This window comes from Anas platyrhynchos, chromosome 21 (assembly GCF_047663525.1).
Source record: "Anas platyrhynchos isolate ZD024472 breed Pekin duck chromosome 21, IASCAAS_PekinDuck_T2T, whole genome shotgun sequence".
Classification (NCBI taxonomy): Eukaryota; Metazoa; Chordata; class Aves; order Anseriformes; family Anatidae; genus Anas; species Anas platyrhynchos.
The window spans coordinates 7,354,851-7,376,874 of record NC_092607.1 but is presented as its reverse complement, the minus strand read 5'-3'; the positions used below and the strand labels follow the sequence as shown (position 1 = coordinate 7,376,874).

Below are 22,024 nucleotides of genomic sequence, written 5' to 3'. Positions count from 1 at the left end.
TTAAAAGGGCCCAGTAAAGAGTAACAGTACTTCAACTTTTATCCAAAAGCTTCAATTCATGGTCCTTTAAAGTTAAATTTACTGCCTCCATTTAGCCATGTCCCTGTAAAAATCCTTCCTGGCACAGAAAAACCCGTGTGCAGTTCAGCTGTGCTATGGCAAACAAAACATTTCATCCTAGGGATCTAGCTACACTTGTATCCGCCTTTATTTAGGTCTTTGTGTCTTTTTTTTCCCTTTGGTGCTCAACAGCTCCAATCAAAAAGGCAGCACAGGTTATTGTGCTCCCCAGTCCTCAGCCCAGCACCTTCTGCTATTGCTGAAGAGCTGAGGACAATGAGGAAAGCCACTGACATGTCATTTACTCCTGGGATGGAGAAGGATACAGCTTTATACAGCTCCATGGGCTGCTTCTCCCAATGCAGACAGATCAAGAAAAACTAGACAAGGCAGAGAATAAGTAAAATGATCAATGCCTTACCCTGTAGCATGATAACTCCTATTTTTCAGAAGTCAAGGTTAGCTCAGGGCTTTAACTGCTCCAGAAGATCACCCCTGCCCTTTGAAAATCCCATTCATTTTCTTGCACAAGCCTTGACATGTCCTGACCCATCACCACTGCATACACTGTGTCTGTTTTCTGCACACAGCGGCAGCCTTCATGCTGAAGCCGAGAAGCTTTTCCCAGGGAAAGTTTTAGCAGAGTAGGTACATTTGCTGAAAAAAAAAAAAAAAAAAAAAAAAAAATTTTGGTTTAGAGCATTTCCTAACAAAAGAGAAAATAAAGGAAAACATTCTGATGAAAAATACCAGGTCACTTGGAGAGGGAGCCCTTTCATCTTCCATGCTCTGGGTTGGTTTTATTACACTGTGAAGCCATTTTACTGAATTAGTATCGTAATCATGGCAGTATAATGGGGGTATCAAGCACTGCAGCACAAGCCAGATCCCTCAGCTGGTACAAACCAGCATGGCTCCATTAACTTCAGTGGAGCCAATTTATATCAGCTGAGGATCTGCCCTTTAGTTTTTACTACGGGAAAACCAGACTACAAACGGGAGAAACCTATATTAAAAACAAATATCTTCAATCACAGCAGCAGGAATGCAGAAAAATATTGGCCGAGTCAACTTTTATAGCAATGTTTTCTTTCTCTCCCGAGTGCTCAATTTTGAACACTCTCCTAATAAAATTTTCCAAGCCTGGAGCAACTTTCCTCCTTTCTCTGGTTAAAACCCACTCCACCTGATGGAGGCAACAAGGCTCAGGAGATGCTTGAGCCCTTTCCAGAATGAGGTCTTGGGAAGCTGGCAGCATCCCTGCATTGAGCCAGCTCAGACCTGCAGCCAGCCAATGGGACAGTTGTGAAAATGGAGATCAGGCCACAAACATCTGCTCTTCCCAGGAACCATGACCCTTCCCACATAGAGAAGGTTGCTCCACCAGCCCCCCTTTGGAAGGCTATCGGGTCCCTCAAATGGAAGCACGCTGAAAAGCTCAGGGCCCCTCGGCAGCCTTGCAGTAAGCGCCTTTTTTTTCAAAGCCCAGAGCTGTTAATTAAAGGCTGGTGATTAATGATTAAACTCCACGTGGTTCCTATCTCAGGCTTAAAAAGTCCTCAGGATGCTGACTTTGCTGAAGGCTTCAGAAAGAGGTTCTGGGACGTGAGTAGCTATTTATAGAGAAGTCTATCAGAGCATGGAAAGGAAATGCTCCTTCCACGTAATTAAGAGGAAGAAAACACTATTTCCAAAAAGTATAAAGGTCAAATATTCGGTTTGAGTAAACAAGCTATTTGCCTGTATGAGCTTCAGCCAGAAATGAGAGACTTTTTCTATGTGTGCTTTCCCCAGCTAGGCATGTTCAGCTCCTGGACTCAGGTTTCTATAGGAAATACTCTCTCCTGGGGAGTTCAGAATTCAACGCCCATAAGGATCACAGATCCTCATGCCATACTGCGTTCAAGAATAATGAACACAAAGGATTTCTACATGCAGGTTCCGACACACTGATCAGGGCAGTGTTTACTCAGTGCCAGGGGCTGCTTTTAACAGGCTTTCCACCTGCATTTGCTGGGCAGAACATACGTGGGGACATGTTACCAGCTCAAAAAAGCTGCCCCACCTGTAGATGCAGTCTAAGAATAACAGAAGAACCAACCATTTGATAGTACAAGTCTGGTTTAACCTGCTCCTACTCTACAAGCTTCTTGAAAAAGTTTAAAACAAAGCAAAAGTGGTCCTGGCGTATTGAAGAATTGGTCCACTTGGAGCCAGCTGCACGCATCGGTGCTTCCTGAAATATAACCTGAAATCCTCAGTGTAGGACCTGGGCCTCCTAGCATCAAACCCTCACACCAGCCAATGCTGGAGAAGTGATGTATGGCTTCATCCATCCGCTGCGAACAGCGCACGTCAGGGCCGCATCCAGCACGCTCAGAGCAGGCCCAGCCTCCCGGCCTGACAAAAGGAGGGCTCCAAACTGCCTGAGCAACACAGGCCAGGGAAATTAAAATCTTTGAGATCTACGTTGCTGTGGATGAATGCTGTTGGAAGTTCTGAAACCTGTTTGAAGTTTTAATTATTTTAAGACATTGGTAATATAAATAATTTGGGTCCCTATGTGTTGGACATTGCTGACCCATTACAGGTTTCTTTCCTGATTATGAACTCTCTGACCACACTCAGTTAAGATGGTAAATTGTTCCTCTGAATGTTGGGAGAAAACCTCTGTTCTTATAAAAATGCATATACAAGGTCTTTTCCAAAAGCTAATAGCTCCTCACGGCACTGAACATCTGAGCACTGTACCATATCCTGAGTATATCCTGAGTTGGAAAGGACCCACAAGGATCATCAAGCTTACCTCCTGGCTCCACACAGGACCACCCAAAAATCAAGCCATACAAATGTTTTCACTACTCGTCATTTGCTTCAGTCCAGCATAGGATTTACTGCAATCCACAAAATTATAGGAATGATGGTTGGAAGAGCCCTTTGGAGGTCTCTGATCCTACCTCCTGCTATTGCCAGCACTAGGCCAGGTCAGCCAAGGCTTTGGTTCCATGGATGTGTTGGGCCACTTCATCCTGTGGTCTACCCATACAAGCAGTTATTTCTTAATCAAAGGCAATCGTGCTGCTCAAGCATGATTTGCCCTTCATAAATCCATGCTGATTTTTCTGATTGTCACCTTCTCTTTTCAAACCCACTTTGGAAAAAGGGTTGCAAGAAGGTATATTCCTTTGCACATAGGCTGACTGGCTGGTCTAGCCTGGGTCCTGTTCCTCGCCTTTCTACCAGAGTATCATCATGATGATGGAGTAACATCAGCCTTTCTGCAGTCATCAGGGACCTCCCCCAGATCACAATGATGTGTCATAAATGATAGACAGCAGCCTCACTACCACATTGGCTGAAAATTTCAGCACCTTTGGGTGAATTCCATTTGACCCCATAAATTAAAATACATCCAACTTCTCTGAGAGGTCCCTAAATAATTGTTCTTCTGCTGCTGGCTGCCCCTTTCCTTCCCATGACAATTTTGACAAGAACATGATGTACCTTTTCCTTGGTTTCACAACACTGCTGTAACATATGCTCCCACTGAAATGATCTATTTTCAAAATTAGATTAAAACAAATGAACATCGCCTTAGAAAAACATTGTAAAGCTGGAGTCCCACTGCCACTGTTTTACATTTTCAGGTCTCCCTTTGGAACAAAAAGTTTTTATTGGGGTTTTGGGGGGTTATGCCTCCCTGGTCTTCAATCATACTTATGGGATGCAAGTTAGACATATTTATATCAAAAACTTTCATAGAAGTTCTCATAGCTTAATTATTCCCTATCACAGCATCATAAATCCTATATAGCTTGCATAGATTTCAAAAGATTATTATATTATCCCCTTTTGACCTCAATAGTTAGCCAAAAATTTGGGTACTTGCATGGTTTTTTTTTTAGCATTAAGGGGAAAGAACTGAAGATGGAGTCAACAAGCAGATCCTGTTTGTTTACAAAGGACGTAAAAAGCCCCTTGCTCCCTTCCATGACATAAATTGTGAGAAAAGATTGCTCTCCAGAACTGTTCACACCATGGCCTTTCTGACCAGCACCCAAGCCAAAATCCTCTCTCTAGGTTTTCTTGATGAAATCATTTTCACAGTGTATTTTGTACTGCTCTCTCACATTTCATGTCTTTCTACAAATATGGTTTACAAAACAATCCACAGCTTTTACATTCCACATGCGCCTGTTTCATACACAGACACATGTTTGGGTTTTGGCTGGTGGCTGCTATCACTTAAGCTATGTGGTTTCAAAAACGTCTTCTTACAACTATCCTAGTAAAGGAGTGGCACTTCTACTTAGCCCATAATGTTACATGACTGGAATTCATTATATGGTTTTCTCTGCTTTGTTTTAGCCTGTGAAAGAATGCATTTGCAACACAGTGCCCCAGGCAGTTCATCAGAACCAGGGCTCAAGCCCAGCATGACAGACATTACAGAGTCATGGAATATTCAGAGATTATATTAAGGTTACAAATGCTATGTGTATATCCTTATCCATCCTAGTGATAGTTCTCCTGGCTCCATGAGTATGATATAAAGTGCTTCCTGGAAAAAAAAAAAAAAAAAAAGAAAGAAAGAAAAAAAAAGCCATTAGTGGGTAATTAATGCAAGCCTTGAATGCTAAAATGGTATGAGTAATGTGTCTTTTGAAGTTTGGCCACATGGAGGGGGGAATCTCGCATATCAATTTGACCTGACTCAAAGCTTTAACCAACAAGAGACCTAAAAAAGACATTAAATAAAAGTTCTAGCCCAGAAAAAAAAAAAAAAAAAAAAAGTCATTTGTGTTTAATCTTAGATCTCATAGGCACAGAACTAGGCAGAGGAGAATTCCCTCTCTCTTCCAAGTCCACCAGGATATACGCAAATTCAAAGGTCCTCACTGTATGGTAGAAAACAGAAAAATGAAAAAGGAATTAAGCTGCCTCTTTTTAAAGATAGGTGTGCCTTGAAGCACTTTTGTTCCCAACAAATAGCTCTCCACTGTCCAACTACAGGGTGATCCACATTGACCCCTTCAATGGACGCTGTAAAACTAAAACATCAACCTTTGGTCTATGAAAGGACAGCAAGAGCTTGAGGACAAAGTCCTGACTCTAAACTTAGGTTTCACCTAAAGATTGTGTCTTTGAGCAAGGTCACAAAGTGCCAATAGAACAGTGAGGCTGGTCTGGTGACCCACAAGACCACAGCATTTGGACGAGCAAGTCCCTAACACTCAGAGAGGAAACTATCTGCCACTACTAGTGCAAAGGTTCAGTGCTGTGCATGGTCCACAAAGCTAGAGAAAGCAAGCATGGGTTACACCACAGCTTTCAAATTGAACATAAAACAGGATAAAACTTCAACTCAGACATAATCCTATGGTCTGCTAAAGTAAATCCAGAAACTCTTTGGAAATCAGTGGGTTACTTCTTGTTTAACTGAAAGAGGAGTTCTGCCTGATGCTCTTAACAGTTGCAGCAGAACACAAACATCTGGGTCCAATTCCCTACTGATCTGAGACCTTAGTTACCACAACTGCAAAATACCTATTTCACAAGAAAGTTAGAAAAACAGCATGAAATGCCTTTTTGTGCTGACAAATGCCATTACAATGAAGTATCACCTAAATTCAAGACTAGCCAATTCCCTTTGTTTCCAATTTTCACACACACCAAAGACTTATCCTCACTTAAGCAAAACAAGTCCGTAATGTGACAATGGAAGATAAATGTATAATGCATGAACACCAGAGGAAAAGAGTTAGAAAGCGGTTGCAAGTACAACAAATAGGTCCGTTCCAGAGTGGGAATAATTAGCCCTTTAATTAAACTTATCTTGCTGCTAGACAAGAGCAATGCTCAGCAACACCTGGCCTGGAACGTTCCCGTCTCTGCAGGCAGCAGATGGAGCGCACAGACACCATCCACATCCCTCCTACCAGGTCCACAGTTGCCTGTGCCAGCAATTAAGGTCTGGGACAATGTCTGACTTATTGTGAACATCGCCAGATATTTCCTTATCAGATTCGTTCTCGGCAGGTAAAGCAGGAATTCTCTTTTTGCTGATTTTCCCCTCTTCCTTCCCTTTCTTTCTGTCATTCTAATGACACACTCTTCATTTCATCCTCGTCCAGGGGCAAGGCAGAAACAAACCCAGATTTTGCAGCACCTTGCGTGGAAGTATTTCTGAGAAAGTTCAGCAGGGCTTTGCTGCAAACAAATTAATCCAAGTGGCAGCCTTCAGGCCTGAAGGTGTTAGCCTCCAAGTTAACTGCTTCTTTGACCCCATTTTGGTACACTGATGGGGAAATCATTGAGATGTCAGGCCTTTGGGGTCCTTTTTATATCCCTCCTGAAATCATTAGAGCCTTATGAGAGAACCAGGGCAAGTTAAAAGTCTGGCTGCTCCTGTAACCCTCCTCCAACAGCAGCAATTCTGGGAAAAGCAAAACTTAGGAGACAGTCAAGTAGCCTTAGCAGTGCAAGATATATAACAATATATTTAATATCCTAATCCATGGGAAAAATGTAATCACCAGTATCTGAACCCAGGCGAACTCTCACATCTCATTGCTGCACAGCAAGCAGCTCCATAGTGTACCCAGGTGTCATATGAAAAAAGTATCATTTTTTGTTTATATTCAACCTGCAACCTGACAAATGATTATGATATTCTTTATTTTCTCTTGTGAGAAACACAGTGATCAATTGCTCCCTACATGCTTTCTCCTGGTAGCTCAGGCTGTTATTCACCTCTGTCACAGCAGGGATTCCTTTTCCAAGCTGAAGAATCCAAAGTTAACATCTCCATACAGAGTGACTAATTATTTCATACATTTAATCACCTTTGTTGTCCTTTGCTGTGCCTGTTCTATTCCCACTATGCACTCAAGATAAGAGAACAGAAATGTCACAAACTTTTCAAACTGTGGGCACACCATAGATTTGTACATGGAGTCGATAGGAGAGAGTTCTATGAAATGCCTCCCAGGTCTCTTTCCAGAGTACTAATACCTTGTTCAAAGCCCATGACTGAGCACATAAACTTAGGACCGATTTTCCCCATTTCCTTTCCAGTTCGTAACTTGAAATTTTAAACACCTCTTTACCATCCACTCAAGATCACGAAGTTTCCTAATTCTTTGTCCAATGTAATGCAATAGTTAATCTCAGCTCTTTCCGTCTCAGTCCTCTCACTGGGAGCTGGCAGGACTAACCGCTGACAAAACAGCTTTCACAAAACAAAACCCTCACCTAGTCAAAACTAGAAGGTCACACTTTAACTTAAAACTTCTTAATGATTTTAACTTAATTGGCCTGGAGTTCATCGTGGGAGAAGCTCAGCAAGCTTTACAGCATATTGAAGTATGATAATGTGTGAATTTTAACCTAAAATCACTTGAATTCTAGGCCATGGCTTACCTTGTAGCAGGCAAAACCAATGCACTTTTCTCCCCCTAACACATGGAACTCAGGAAGGCTTCCGAGTTGATCTGCAATGAAAGTTTGCGTGAATTACATCCGGTGGTTTCCATTTTGATAAGTCATGTTTTTATTTGAACATTTAGTCAAAAACACAATCAGGAGCCAGATAAAAGAGAGATGTCCAATACTCTTGGTAAAATAGTTCTGCCTATCCCACATGTCCACAGCATCTATCACAGTGGGATTTAGCAAGTTTAAATGGCACAAGGGAAGAAGTATCTGTAATTTCTATCGTACCATCAGCACAGAGGGGACTCTTAAAATCTCAAAAAGCCAAAACCTACTGTCCTTAAAATTTGGACTGTAAAGCCAAAGGCAAGAAAAAAGTAAGTAAGTAAGTAACTAACTAAATAAATTAAATAAATAAATAAATAAAAATCCTATAAGGACAGAGAAGCTGGGAAATACAAGGCTTATACCAAGGCATTAGAGTTGGTTGAATAATAATAAAACTAGACTCATTAATATGTTCACAAATAAGCATGCCAGATTTCTGGGGTGACATTAATCATGGCTTGCAATTATTCACTTGAAAAATCAGCATGAGAAAATGAAGCATGATGTTTCATCCATTTTAGTACACATTCTTTGTGTGAAAATTCATACCAGAATTTGGTGATTATTATTCTCTTGTTAGGAAAGGTTCTCTCATTCTATGGAGCAACATAGATTTGGAGTTTATTGGAACTAACCCAAAGAGAAAAATAATTTTCTCAGGTGAGCTGGCCTGATTCCCAGAAAAATAAAAAAGACAAAAAATAAGGGCATTTTAATAAATTAGAATATTTTTGACTAAGCAAGAAAAAAGAGACTTAGTTTGTAAGTGATTCTTTACAAGGAACATTTAATTTTGTCTCACACGTGAAAAATATAAATGAGTCTATCATCAACTATAACAAAAGCATAATGGCTAGTGAAGTAAATTATAAGTTAAATGTCTGTCCGTTTGTTGTAATATTCTGCTGTGTTTTCTCCATCATTTAAAAGAAGTAAAAGACAGATAAGGTAGAAGTACAAAAAGGTTCTTTTGAGATTATCATATTTATTTTTCAGCAGAGGTGAGAAGTGAGGCCTTACTGTATATTGCATTTAGATGAGACTTGCAGATATAAGGGAGTAAAAGGACACTGTGAAGCAAAAAGTTAAGGTAAGCATTACCCAGCACTAAATTAGGCCCCAGTTTCTAACATGGAGTGCAGGAGCACAGGAGGAATCTACAAGAACTGTAAGCAGAAGTAGCATCTAGTGGATCAGTGGACATGTCTGGATGGGAGGGAGAGAGAAAGAGAGAGCGCTTGTGTCCCTGCATAGAAATGCTAAAAAAAATAAAAAAATTATATTATATATATTATATATACAGAGAGAGAGAGAGAGAAAGAGAGAGAGAATGAGAATGGCATTCAGCCCAATAAAAGGTACCGGGTAGAGTTAGGTGGTATTCTCTTCTACTTTGCAGCTCAGCTCCTTTCGGGTTTGCATGGGACAAGCTGATCTGTAGGCCACCCGAAGATGGCTGATGTACACAAACTGGGCAGCCAGAAGGATAACGGGCCTCATTTGCATACACAATGTGATCTGAGTTGATCCTTGCTAAAATCTGACTTGTAAAATTAAGTTCAATTATAATTTTCAACAGTAACCCTTACCAGAATCCTTGTAGAGGTACCTGTCCAGGAGAAGAGAAGCAGATGGAGGTGTGCTCTGTGTGTCCCCCACTGGTATGGTAATAGCACTGGAGCATCCCCCACTGGGTTACAGAAAGCTGGGACTATTTGTAGCATCCCATCTCCTTAGCTGCGGACGTTTTTTATGCTAAGCTAAATTCACAGATTTGTTACTGGGATAGAGACATTTGCAGTTTAGATAACATTTGTGCATCACCAACTCATAGCATTTGTACCCCAAAACCAGTGAACCCCAACATTTTCAGTTCTCCACCATTGACATCTGCAAATGCAGTGCAGCTGGGGGTCAGAAGATGTTGGGTTTTAGGAGAGAAATATATGTTTTAAAGAATTAGCCAAGTGAAACTTTATTCACAAATAAGGAGTAAAAACTTAAAACCCAAATCTTTCCTCTAAATATTTCTGACAATTTGCTTGAACTGTGATCCCTGGCAGAGGTGCGTGACCAATGTTCCCCAGGACACAAAGGGAAAGCTGGGTCCACACCCTAGAAGTATTATGTCCAAATACCAGTTCTGGGTCTGAGAATCCAAGGGAAATTAGCTAAGACTGAACACCAAGAAATAAGGGGTGAAGGTGAGCAGATGGTTGTGTGAGAGCAGGGCGCAGCTCCCACAAAAGCCTCTGTTGGATTATGGATCCATTCCCCGCTCAGACTCAGCCTCCAGCCCCAGTCTCCTTGCAGTGATCCAGACCTGCCATGAGAACAGCCATGCCTAAAGCACAGTAGAGAAAGAGCATACCTAAAGCATACGGGACCAGACGTGGAGCTGATGTGAATACAAGCACAAGGTCTCTGGCTTCAGCAAAAGTTTGACAGCACCAAGGTTTGCCCCTCTCCCTAGGGTGAATCGGGGCTCGCCTCCTCTCCATGCCACATCTCCCTACCTTGGCTTTTGCTGCAAGAAGTCTTTGTTTCCTGCAGCTTTCAGCAGAACTCAGCAGCCCAAGGAGACACTCTGCCCATAGCATCCACAATCTGGGCACAATTAGAAACACAAATTGACCATTACGTCCTTTATTAATCTACTCTAATTTTTATGCTGCAAAAACACCTAATTCCACTGCTTTGGCTACTGGCCCCTAACATAACAAGTTACATGGGACTTGTCTCATCAAAATATCATCATGTCTAAATAGAGGATCTGTCTGAACCACAGTGAAAATGAGTAATGATCACAATTACGGGCCGTATAACAGTCCAATAAAATCTAATTAAAATGATCCACATCCCATCTGCCAACAGCACATAAGCAACACCAGCCATGGGGGGGCAGTGGGGGAAGTAAATAACACTGTCTTAATTTTTAAAATACCAAATATTTCACAGTGGAAAAGCTATGTATATTTTATAACTAGCTCCAAACTGTGCTGCCCATGAACTTCTGTGATGACATCCCAGGAAGAAGTTCTCTCAAAACAAACTTTTCTAAAAGGTCTGCATGGTTGGGGTTCCTGGGCCTGTTTTCAAAAGAATTTAAGCACTGAGGACCTTGGGTTTCTTTGATTTTTAATGATGTAAGCACTTTTGTACAAAAAAATGAGTTGTAGGCATCATTCCATTGGTTGTTCCTCCCACAGGACAGCAGCCAAATCAAAATTGCATCATGTCTTACTTTCTGTACGTAGTGCATCTCCAGACTTGGACCCTTCCTGGGCTTTCTACAGCTAGCAAGAAATGCAGTTCAAGTGACTTCTATCTCCTGTTCTTGGTGACCTGTTCTCATTTTTGAGCCTGTGAAGATAATACTCTGCTTTCTAATTGTATTTCTACGAGGTTACCAACAAGAAAAGTTGCCAATAGGCAGAACAGTGCCACCTCACTCACCTGAGCACAGAAAACATTGGCACAAACACCATGCACCCCTCATCTTGCTGAATGGTTAAGAAAACCAAAAATCAAAGGACAAGGTACAAAAGGTTAGGAAATAAGGTGCTAAAGTCTGGTTTGTGATGGAAACTAGAATATGTTTTCTCACCTGAAGGCACTATGGAGTTCATTACAAAGCCATGACTGGAAATAAACTAAGATGAGAGTTCGGAGAAGCAAGCTGGAGACCAGGAAGAGTAGGTACGTCAGCATGCTTGAGATGGCCTTATGGATGTTGAAGATGAGGCAACGCCCAGGGTTTTAATAGTTCTACACATATTGAATAGATGTGAAGTGAAACTAGTAACAGCCCATCCTAAACTGCAGGCAGCAAAAGCTCATATTAGGTTTCAGCCTGCTCGTCTGGCTGTAGCTTGAGCTCTGTTATGAAAAAACAACCGTGTTTTCAGAGGGAGAGTTCAGCTTTGGATCCAACGTCTGTCTGGAAGCCACCCAGCAACAAACCTAGGGAACACCAGCAAATGTGCGCTGCTTTAGCTGAGCTATTCACTGATGCAAAAAGCTAGGATCACTCTTAATACTTGGCTTAACTGTCTGTGTGTTCTGTAACTGATAGATTGGTTAAAGGATGAAAAATTCTCCATTTCTCCATAATGTGGCTATTTTTTACAGTTGGATTAAGCCTCGCAGGAGAGATGGTTCCTGGTGGTTTGAAGTGCATCCTTGCCCTGTTTCTGGTACCAGCTTTCATCCAAGCATGGATAACAGTCTGCAGGACTGGTTGCTTGAGTTTAAGCCAGTCTGAACAGTTCTTCCTGTACTTACAAAAACAGATGTAAAGGAATGGATGTGATCCTCCCTCCCAGTCTAGAAGCTGTGGGACCATTTCTTACTGAGTGGGAACTCAGCTTTCATCCCATCTCTGGTGTATCTATTCAGAAGGAAAACTGGTCCACATTACCCATAAAATCTTCCTAAACATACCTTGTAACCTCAGCCCATTATCCTCTGATTTGAGAGCTACATCCCTGGCAAGCTCCCTGACTGCACACCTCCCAGGCAGTCCCTCTCCCAAGGGGCACACGTGTTGGTCCCCATCTGTCGTTCTTCCTTCACGTCAACCACAACCGCACGCTAGCTGCCAAGTCCAAAATACTGATTTTTAATTGAAGAATGTTACTTCTTGAAATCTTACTCAATGATCAATTTTTATATAAAATCTTGTGAACATTTCAAAGCCAAGGTACCAAAGCCATCCAAAATTTTACATTTCCCGAACAGGAAGGGACCCAAAATGGAAATTAATTTTCTTCTAGAAGAATACACCTGAGATAGAGTCTGTTTTGGCATGTTCTGCAATTAACCTCCATCCATCTACAAAATGATTGTCATAGTTTCATTCTCAGCTGCCCCAGTACTGCAGACTTTTAATACCATACCGGTTATTTATGATATGGGTTTGGCCCGTTTTCATACTGTTGGACCAAGCTAAAGCAGTGCATTTTTTTAAAAAGGATGCAGAAGGCTTCACAGCTTTGCTTTGACTGTGGTTGCTCAAATCTCTCTAACCTTTGACTGATGAAGAAGTTGAGGAATACAGAGACACAACAATAGTCTCCAGCATAGGTGTTATGATAAAATGAAAGAGGGAAAATACATATTATACACATCACCTCTGGGAAACAGTAATCACAAAAGTTATTAAACATTCTGTCAAAGGCTCTGCAGACTCCTTTTCTCTCCTGCCCAGTTTTGTTAGCAATAAAGGCAGGTTGCTAATATTTGTCACTTTCAAATTCATAATTTACTACTCAAAAGGCAGCAGAGATAAATTATATTTTCATGAAAGACTATGAAGTTGTCCAATTTTCCAGAGCTGCAGGAGGACTGAAACCTGTGCTATGGCATAGGTCCTTTCATGCATTATGGATATGGTGATTTTACAATTCAAAGCAACAGTTCTCACCCTTCCCATTGCCTGGCATCATTGGATTATGCTTTAGGAGATGCTGCATCTTTCAAGATTGCCAAACACACACCCCTTATGAAGGCAAAGGGACCAATGAGAGACCAGTCGAGGCACCGCAAATGTTATTGCTATGTTTGGGGAAAGGATTTGGTCCTCTTGTCCAAGAATCACTTCTAGTATTTCAACAGTCTGAAAAAAAAATATGTTGCAAATCACTGGGATCCATTTTTTTTACTGCAAATTCTGAGTCGGTAACCTACTAGAGATGCAGGTAAATTTTAGAAACCCTGTTGGTATAAACTGACAGTGAGGACAGGACTTCGACTACCCTGACTTCCATACAGCATCCTGTCTTCAAAACAAGTTGTTCCACAAAGTACCATACCTCATATCTTTGGATCTCCCCCATTATAACAGTCTTTAATTGGCTTCTGGTAAGAATTGGCTTGGTCTCATGGAGTCTCTGGAGTCAAAGATGGGATTGCACTTATAATACAGCTTTTTTTTTTTTTCAGCAGCTAGGCAACTTTTCTATCACTAGGCACTCTATTTTACTGAAATTTATAGAAACTTAATATCTTTCCGACCTACATGGAGTATATACTAAAAACACGCTAAAACGGATTGCCAGTTTGCCTACTGTCTGTAATCAAACTTCAGTATATTCCAGTTCTCAAAACAAAACCTTGCCTCTGCATATTCACTGAAGCCAGCTTTGCCTGATACATTAGAGCAAAGAGCACAATTTCATTTTTTCCAAGTTCAATATAGACATAGAGCACAGTTTCTTACTATACAGTTAACTCCGATTGGCTTGAGAAAGGTTTATTTAAATTCTTCTAGGGAAATTAGAGCCCAAAGACACCAAGCTTGAATATCCATATACATGCCAAGAGACATGCCAAGCCTCATCACATCCAGCAAAAGAACTCCCATTTGAAAATTAAAGACAGGTTCCAAAAACTCTTTCTTCCTGAAGCATAGACTTTGCTATGTCGTTAATTCTGCAGGATTTGAAATTTTATTCTTTTCTTTAATAACCTCCTCTTTCTAATGTATTGAAAATGTCAATTGACAACAGTTTGTGATGCTCCCTTTCACTTGAAATTAAATCTTATTCCCCCTTCTTTTCCCCCCTCAAAATTTTCAACTTATCTCCAAAACTGTACTTCATACAATAAAAAACTGAAATAATTCCAGACCTTTAGTATGCTTAAAATATTTCTTGATGACCAAATTCACTGGAAATAGGTCCAACTGTAGAGAATAACAGCAAGCAAACACCATACCTATAGAATGGACCATACATCCATACATAACATACATCCATAAGGGGAGGGAAAGAAGAGGGGGTTATTTTTGCAAAACAAAAATCTACATTTCAAGTGGAGCATGAAGGTCCCCACATCATCGTATAAAGGGGGCAGTGCATTATGTGTCCCTTTATGGCCAACACTACAGGGAAGCTACTACCACCTGAAAAGGACTGGAAAGACTGAGCAGGCAAGGGAGAAGAGAGGTTTATTAAATCAAATGAGATTCAATACTAACACAGCTCACTGCTATAGATCCTGAATCCAATATCCTACATGAGACGGATAATGATATAGTCAGTGGGAGGTCCTTCCAAGGGGGAAAAAATACAGCTCTATTTTTATACCTTTTTTTTTTTTTTCATCCCTTTCTATCTTGAGCCTTTGCAGAAGGGAGGGGATGTTTGTCTCGTCTCTACTTTCATCATACACACATACAAGAGACCAAAGCCAGAAATCCACATAAAAGCAGTATCTATCAGGAAAATTTGACCAGGAAGAGGAGGAGATGAAGTGTCCTGTGCCATAGAGCCTTCCGAATTAACTCGCTGAAACCCAGTATTCAGGTGAATAGGGCCAAGTTCCCAGCTTGTGCCAATGAAACTAAAATAACTGAAGCCAAATTAATTCCACTGATCCTAAATCCCCTGGCTTATTGCTGACCCGTTCACAACCAGTATTGCTGCCTCTGCTCTGAGCAAGCACCTTGACATATGAATAACAAATTCCCATTTTTAAGAATCCCGATAGCAGAGAGAAGATATCCTCAGGTCCTAAAAAACAGCGTTAAGATTACATGGGTGATTTTTGATAGCATTAAAACAAGTCCAACCAGTACCATGCTCACTCACTATGCATAAAGCAAAGGAAAGTAAGGTGGCATTGCGCTGCTCAGCACTGCGAGCTCAACCACAGAAAGACTCAGGCACAGATCCAGTAGTACAGTAAGTAATAACGCGTGCTATAAATAATATAGCTATTTCCTTGATTTATCCAAGCAGTCTAATATTATGGACTGGTACAAGAACTAAGCAGATATTTAAGTCCTAAAGCTAACAACCCCAGGTGTGTTATACAAAAATACTACAACAAATATAGAATAACTCACAGAAGCCTGCAGAAATCTTCTGAACACCAAAAATCCAGTAAATAAGTGCATCTAGCAGGTCATCAAATAAACCAACCAAAACCCAAGGCTTGTGTACAAGTTACTCCTTGAGAATCTGAATGTGGGAAGGGGCCCATTAACTCCAGAAAAGGGACCCTTTCAGAGGTGTTTCCATGTGCAGACAGTAAGATTTCTGTAAATTATACTGAATGTTTTTCCCTTCCTCGCAAACAAGGGCTAAATACCCTGGAAGTACTTTCAGTGGCAGATTTTTAGCTTTAGACCTCAGACAGACACACGCTGCCTGGCCACCACAAGCAAGAATTGCTCTTAAGCATTTTAAAAGGGGACAAGCACAAGCCAGAAGAGCCAGGCTATCATTGCTGCCTGTTACAGGGGAGCTGGGGGTTTTGGCCTGCTCCCTTCCTCTCCTCTCCTCTCCTCCCCTCCCCTCCTCACCCCACCCCATTCAGGTTCTGGCACCACTGGTGCAGGAGCCCCAGGGCCGAACGTGCAGCTTGCAGTTTAAACCCATGGACGGACCTGCAGAGCTGCTGAAACGGGCAGAGGAGGAACAAGCAGCCTAGCTTCACTGGGGTGATGGTGTGAGCCAACCCGACCATTTGCCTTATTTAATGGGTCCTTTCTGTATACAGCCATCTTTGTAAATTAACTAAAACAGTGATTTAACATGTAGTTTGCAGGATGTGTGAATATATATGTATGCATGAGGAGATAACTTATCTCTGTTCTTTTCACTACATAAAAATAACCAGCTCTAATAGCTACGTCTCATAAGACAACAGAGAAATTAATCATTTTTAAAAACCCCATAAGATAAACTATGTCATAGTAAAGAATGTGCATATTAACTGACCTGTAGCCAAATACAAGTTGAAACCCCTCCTATTGCATCAGAGCAGGCTTGTTTTTAATATAACATCCTCACTGTTTCTAATAATGTCTGTTTACATTTGGTATTCCCAAAAAGCTGTATTGGGATTGCTATTGCAGTAGGTTATATCAGCACAAACATGTCTGTCCAATGTCACATCAATACTAATAGGACCTTTAATGCCGGCTGCTGCTTTATGGGAATCTGCAGACACTATTGTGTATAGAGTATAAATATTTATATATGACGTGTTTGTGAATACATGTACGTACACAGGACCAGCCAGACCTAGTTAATCAGCCAGTTTGAAAACTTCATTGCTTTCAGATGAAAAAGAAAATTATATTAACATATCAATAGCATATACATGCTGAGAGAGTGATTACCCCTTACATCTTCAGGATATCCAAGCACCCAGACGGGCCCAGCTCCATTAACGCCCTATCTTAAATATTCTGTCTCGGCATCTCTCATTTCTCTCCCACTTTCTTCAGACTTTCTTCTCTCTTATCTGCTGTTCCTCTTTACCCTTTTCCATCCATCTCATTTCTCTCCTTCCATTTCCCTTGTTCATCCATCTTTCCATTTCCCTTCCGCCATTCATCACTCCCTTGTCCTTTTTTTTTCCCTTCCCCCTTTCCCTTTTCCCCTCTTCCCCTCCTGTTCTCCCTCTCCCACCCCCATTTCTCGCAGCCTGTTTTGCTTGAAGTTTCCACCTTGTGGTTGCGTACTGCTGACTTCACATTTGCTGTGGTGTGAACTTCACATCTGTGAGTGGATGACAGGAAAGATTAATAACCCCGCGTTCCCCTTCTCCTTGACTGTGGGCCTATCTAATGAATAAATATATAAATAAATAACAGAGCTTAAAATCACCTAAATAGAGACCCAGAGCCTGGGAGAAAACATTTTGCTGAATCTAGTCTTTAAAAAAAAAAATAAAAACAGCAACAAAAAACCCTGCAACCTCTAATGATCTCTAGTTTACATACTCGGCAATTTTTTTTCCCTAAATACTTCATGGGGGAAAAAAAGAAAAGTTAGAGGCAAAGGAACGAGTCCTTTCTCCTGAGCCAATTAAACGAAGAATGGCTTAAAAGCAGTAATAGGGGAGATGTAAGAAACATGGTAAAGAAACTCAGATGCCCTGCAAAAACCAAGCTGTCAGATGTGGCATCAGCACGGGACCCCATCAGCAACAGCTCACGGTGCTCAGCCATAGTGGGGAATGAGGCGGGCATCTCTGCCGAATCCCAGCTTCACCATGCAAGACAAAATCTCTGTCTTTGCCTCCAGACCAGCTTACACCACACATAGCAAGTTCCCCAAGTAGGTGTTTCCCATCACAGTTTAGGTTCGACAGCAATTTGGCCAGTTCTTCATTTGTAAGTTGATCACTCAACTTTGTTAAGGCTTAAGTGAAACCAGAGGTGAACAGAGCAAGTGCTCCCTACGGCCCTTCTGCAGAACTGCTGGGGGAAACAGAGGGGAGCTCTGCACCTAACTCCTTACTTCAAGCTCTCACCCCTCTTTCAGTGTGCAGAAGGTCTTAACAGGATCTCTTACTGCAGCAGGAAGAGGCAATCCATCAGTGGCTAGTTTGGGAGGAGATGTTTCACCTGGTGCATTCAGCCCGCCTGCCCGATCTGGGGCTGGTCCCACCTGACAGAGGCCATAACAGAAACACTTCTTGTGATTGCAAGCCATTAGCCCCAGGAAACTCTGCATGCAAAATGCCATTACAAATATTGTGATTTGATCCAAAGGCATTCAAGAAAAAAAAAAAAAAAAGAAAAAAAAAAAAGTGACGCACAAAACCAGAAGCAACCAGGGGAAGAGGGGAAAAATAACAAAGCCAGGAACTCTGCTCCACTTTTCTGCCCTCGTGCAAAAGTCTCACCAACCTTGCTGTGTCCATTGCAGGAGCAAGAAGGAGCCCCCTGTGTGCTCACCAACACCCACTTCCACATCTCCTGCAGCTGTAGCAAGAACAGGTCGGATCCTATCCATGGAAACAAGGGCAGGGTTTGCACTGGCTTGGAGGTGGGCTAGGGCGGCCAGCCAAAGGCTTGGGAGCAAACTGAGCTGCTTTCCCTCCACCAGCATCCCCACCCCAAACACCACCCTCCAGGGAGCCCCCACAGCTGTTTGCACTGATGAGGCTGGGCTCTGACGTGCCCTCAGACAGGCAGAAGCAACTTTCTCCATCCCAACATACTCATTACAGCTCGAATTCCTCTCTCAACAGCTTTCATTCTAACCATACACAACCAGTCTAAGTGAAAAAATATCCCTTCGCCCATAGTCAAGTATAAGCCACTGTTAAATCTTATTTCTCATAAACAATAAAGAAGAATCAAGGAAGTTGTTCTGGTCAAATGCTAGACAAGCTCTCTGAGAAAAGATTGCCCATCTCTCATCAGCTGCTGCCCCAAGCCCCAAGTGCAGGCTGGGGGGATCCCCATTGAACACCTCTTGACCGTGTTTGTTTGGTTTTTTTTGAGATTTTTTTTTCACAAGTGCAGGGGAAGGAGACCAAAGATAAGAATCGCTGTGTCTACATACAGCTGCAACACTGGGACAAAAACTGCTTGCTCTTTCTGAGGTCATCTAAGCATCTAACTGGCTTATTGCAATAAAGGGATTTTAAACCTTCCTTAAAAAATAACTTTTTAAAAAATTAAAAAAAAAATAAAATCAATGTGGCAAACATAAGCCACACTAAATTATTTTACTGGGTTAAGGAGGTCTGCAGCTGCACCTAACATTTGGCCTTTAAAAAAGCAAAGCTGAGAAAAACGAACACAAAACACGTCCCTGCTGACACTTGTACCCGTGAGGGCTTTCACTCATGTGAATTTACCTGGTAAGGCCCATGAAGTCTTGTGGGACAACTCTTAGAGAAAAGATAGATACCCTGTCATCATTTCATAAATATGCATGTATCATACATACACATAGCTTAAATGGTAGTTTTGAAATTATTGTTATTAATGGAGAAAAATACTAAGACCTGATCCTGCAGCTTTTATTTAGTCAAACAGCTACCACAGTGTGCTGCAGGATCAGACCTGATGCAGTTCATTTTACAATTCTTTTCTTGCCTTCTAATTTTAAAATAAAGCAATTTTTCTCCCTGGAAATTCTGCAATATCCATGAATAATAAACTGCTCTAAAATGATATTGACCTTCAGGTTTAAAATTTGAAAAGAATTCTAGATGGAAGAAATAAATGTAGTGTAAATAACCAGTGGGTAATTAAATTTATTTTCAAACAGCATCAAAGTTCAGAAGAAAGAGAATAACAAAGAATATCTCATAGAGACATGCACAAAGGCTGTGTCTGTATAATTAGTTATCTAGCAGTAACCAAAGTCTTTTTTATACGGATTGATTATTTTTTAGATTGCATCTTGCGAATCTGAACTAGAAATGCTTTCTGTGCAGTGTTCAAACATGAAGATGCCTTTGGTAACACTACAGGCTGAGGATCCCAAATAGATATTTAATTTAGATTGAACAGGACACTTATGCCACGGTAAATAAATCAGTTTATTAATGAAAGTCTTTTCACTGATGTTTAATGGCTATGATATCTATGGAATCACTGTTAATCCAAAATAAATGTGTTTAATAATCAATTGATATTTGTTTATCATGCAATAATTGTCTTATTAAATCAGAATTAAATGCCTATTAGGAAATGTTAACTTAAAGCTTCAGTTAGACTTCTGGATAAGGGTATAATTAATAATTCTCTTAATTCTTGAAAAGGAGTAACAAATTAATTGTCAAAATATTGTAATCTATGTTGTGAAATCCCATAGATGAGAACTTTGAATTGTTAAGTACAAAGAAGAGATAAATGTTCCTAAAAGTAGATACAAAATTCAACATTATAATTATTACATTTAGGAGATTTTCTTTTACTGTGTTTTAATAATTCTAAACTCTTTTTTTTTTAATCAAATTGTTCGAAGATTATGAGAAGAAAAGGAGGGGGGAATATCTTAATTTTCTTAGAGTTACTTGCAAAATAGCTGTTTTCAGTTTGACAGATTATTTTTTTTCCTTCTAAAGACAATTCTTTGCTACCGAAAATTCCAGTCGATTCTTTTTGTTGTTGTTATTCCTTTTAAACTTGTTTTCTTTTAAAAGACAGAAAAATGAAAAAAAAAAAAGAAAGAAGAAAAAAAAAAAAAAGATTACTGTTAACTCTTTGGCTTTAACTGCAAACATATCCCTTCCCATAAGCATGGCACTTCATCAGAATGCCAGAAATAAATACATTAAGATGTCCATCAGTTTCATGTCCCCACTGTCTCTCCCTTTTTCTTTTCTTATCTTTTTTTTTTTTTTTTTTTTTAAACAGAAGTTACAAAAAGCCTGTTATCACCATCCTAAGGGCTGAGTTGTGCCGGGGTTTCTGCCACTTTGTGAGGGTCGTGGGGTTATTTTTTTCGGGGAGCAGAGCTCAGGGGGAGCTGTGCACAAGCAGGAGCAGCAGCTGCAGGAGCACCACGAGATCGCCCAGCAGCAGCTGCCCACCGCTGGCAGCAGCAGCCAGGGAGCAAGACGCTGGGGACGGGTTCCTGAGGCACTGCAGGGACTGAGAAGAGAGCAAAAATCTCCTTTCCTTGCAGTAACAGGCGAGCAAAAGATGCCTGTAAGTCATTACTTTGAGGACAATTGGATGGTCTTAAAGTGATGTTATTTAAGAGAAGAACTTGTGTGCCACCAAAGATGCTCTGGGCAATAATTCCTGAACTGCCCCTGCTGCACTCGGTGCAAGTGGCCACAGCGCTGCTCTTTATAGATAGCTTCCAGGGGAAAGAGAGGAGGCTGTCAGAGCCATTCATTTCTACTTAAGAAACAGTTGTGCTTTATACAGGAACCAGAAAGGTTGGAGCAAGTGACACCTCGTTTTTCTTGAGACACCGCTCAGGAAGCTATAGCTTTGTCCACTTGTGACAATTATCTCTGTTAGCTACCCCAAGCAGTCAGACCCTGACACTGTTCTTTTCCTTAACAGAAAAAGGAAAAGGAAAAGGAAAAGGAAAAGGAAAAGGAAAAGGAAAAGGAAAAGAAAAAGAAAAAGAAAAAGAAAAAGAAAAAGAAAAAGAAAAAGAAAAAGAAAAAGAAAAAGAAAAAGAAAAAGAAAAAGAAAAAGAAAAAGAAAAAGAGGAAAGGAGAAGAAAAAGAGGAAAGGAGAAGAAAAAAAGGAATCTAATGTGTATGTGTTTTTAAATCTTTTTGGACAGCTATTGGAGTTATAAGAAATAATGCCTACCACTAAGTGCCCATTAAAAAGAAAAAAACAAACGTTTCCTTGAATTAGAAAACCAAAATGAAGCAAGCAGTGCTCTTGCTCTTTGGTATTGCTGTTTGTGACAACTTTTAGCATAGGAGTCTCCTGATGCAAGCGTTTATAGGAATCCCCAGCTCAGAGAATCCTGGGCTTACAATACAACTCCAAGTTGCATCTCCCTCGTTGGGACAGAAAACAACACTGGGTGGCTTCTCCCCCGCTCTATAGACTAGAGGATCAGGGCTAAAATTCACCTTCCACTTGAGCAAATGCAACTCCCCATAAAGTTCATAGCATTTTTAGCAGCAGGTTTACTGCGGTGCTCATCAGTGCACTCCGTAGCTGTTACGACCAGGGACTAACTTCTCC

At 40.9% G+C, this 22,024-nt stretch overlaps 1 long non-coding RNA gene across 1 annotated transcript; it reads right to left on the bottom strand.

The window, feature by feature from the left end:
• Positions 1–393: 393 nt before the first annotated feature.
• LOC106014599 (uncharacterized) lies at positions 394–18,600 on the bottom strand. Its single transcript, XR_003501569.3, has 3 exons — positions 18,251–18,600; positions 7,483–7,553; positions 394–717 (listed from the first exon to the last, which is right to left on the bottom strand). It is a non-coding gene; the product is annotated as an uncharacterized lncRNA (long non-coding RNA).
• Between the last annotated feature and the right edge of the window lie 3,424 nt (positions 18,601–22,024).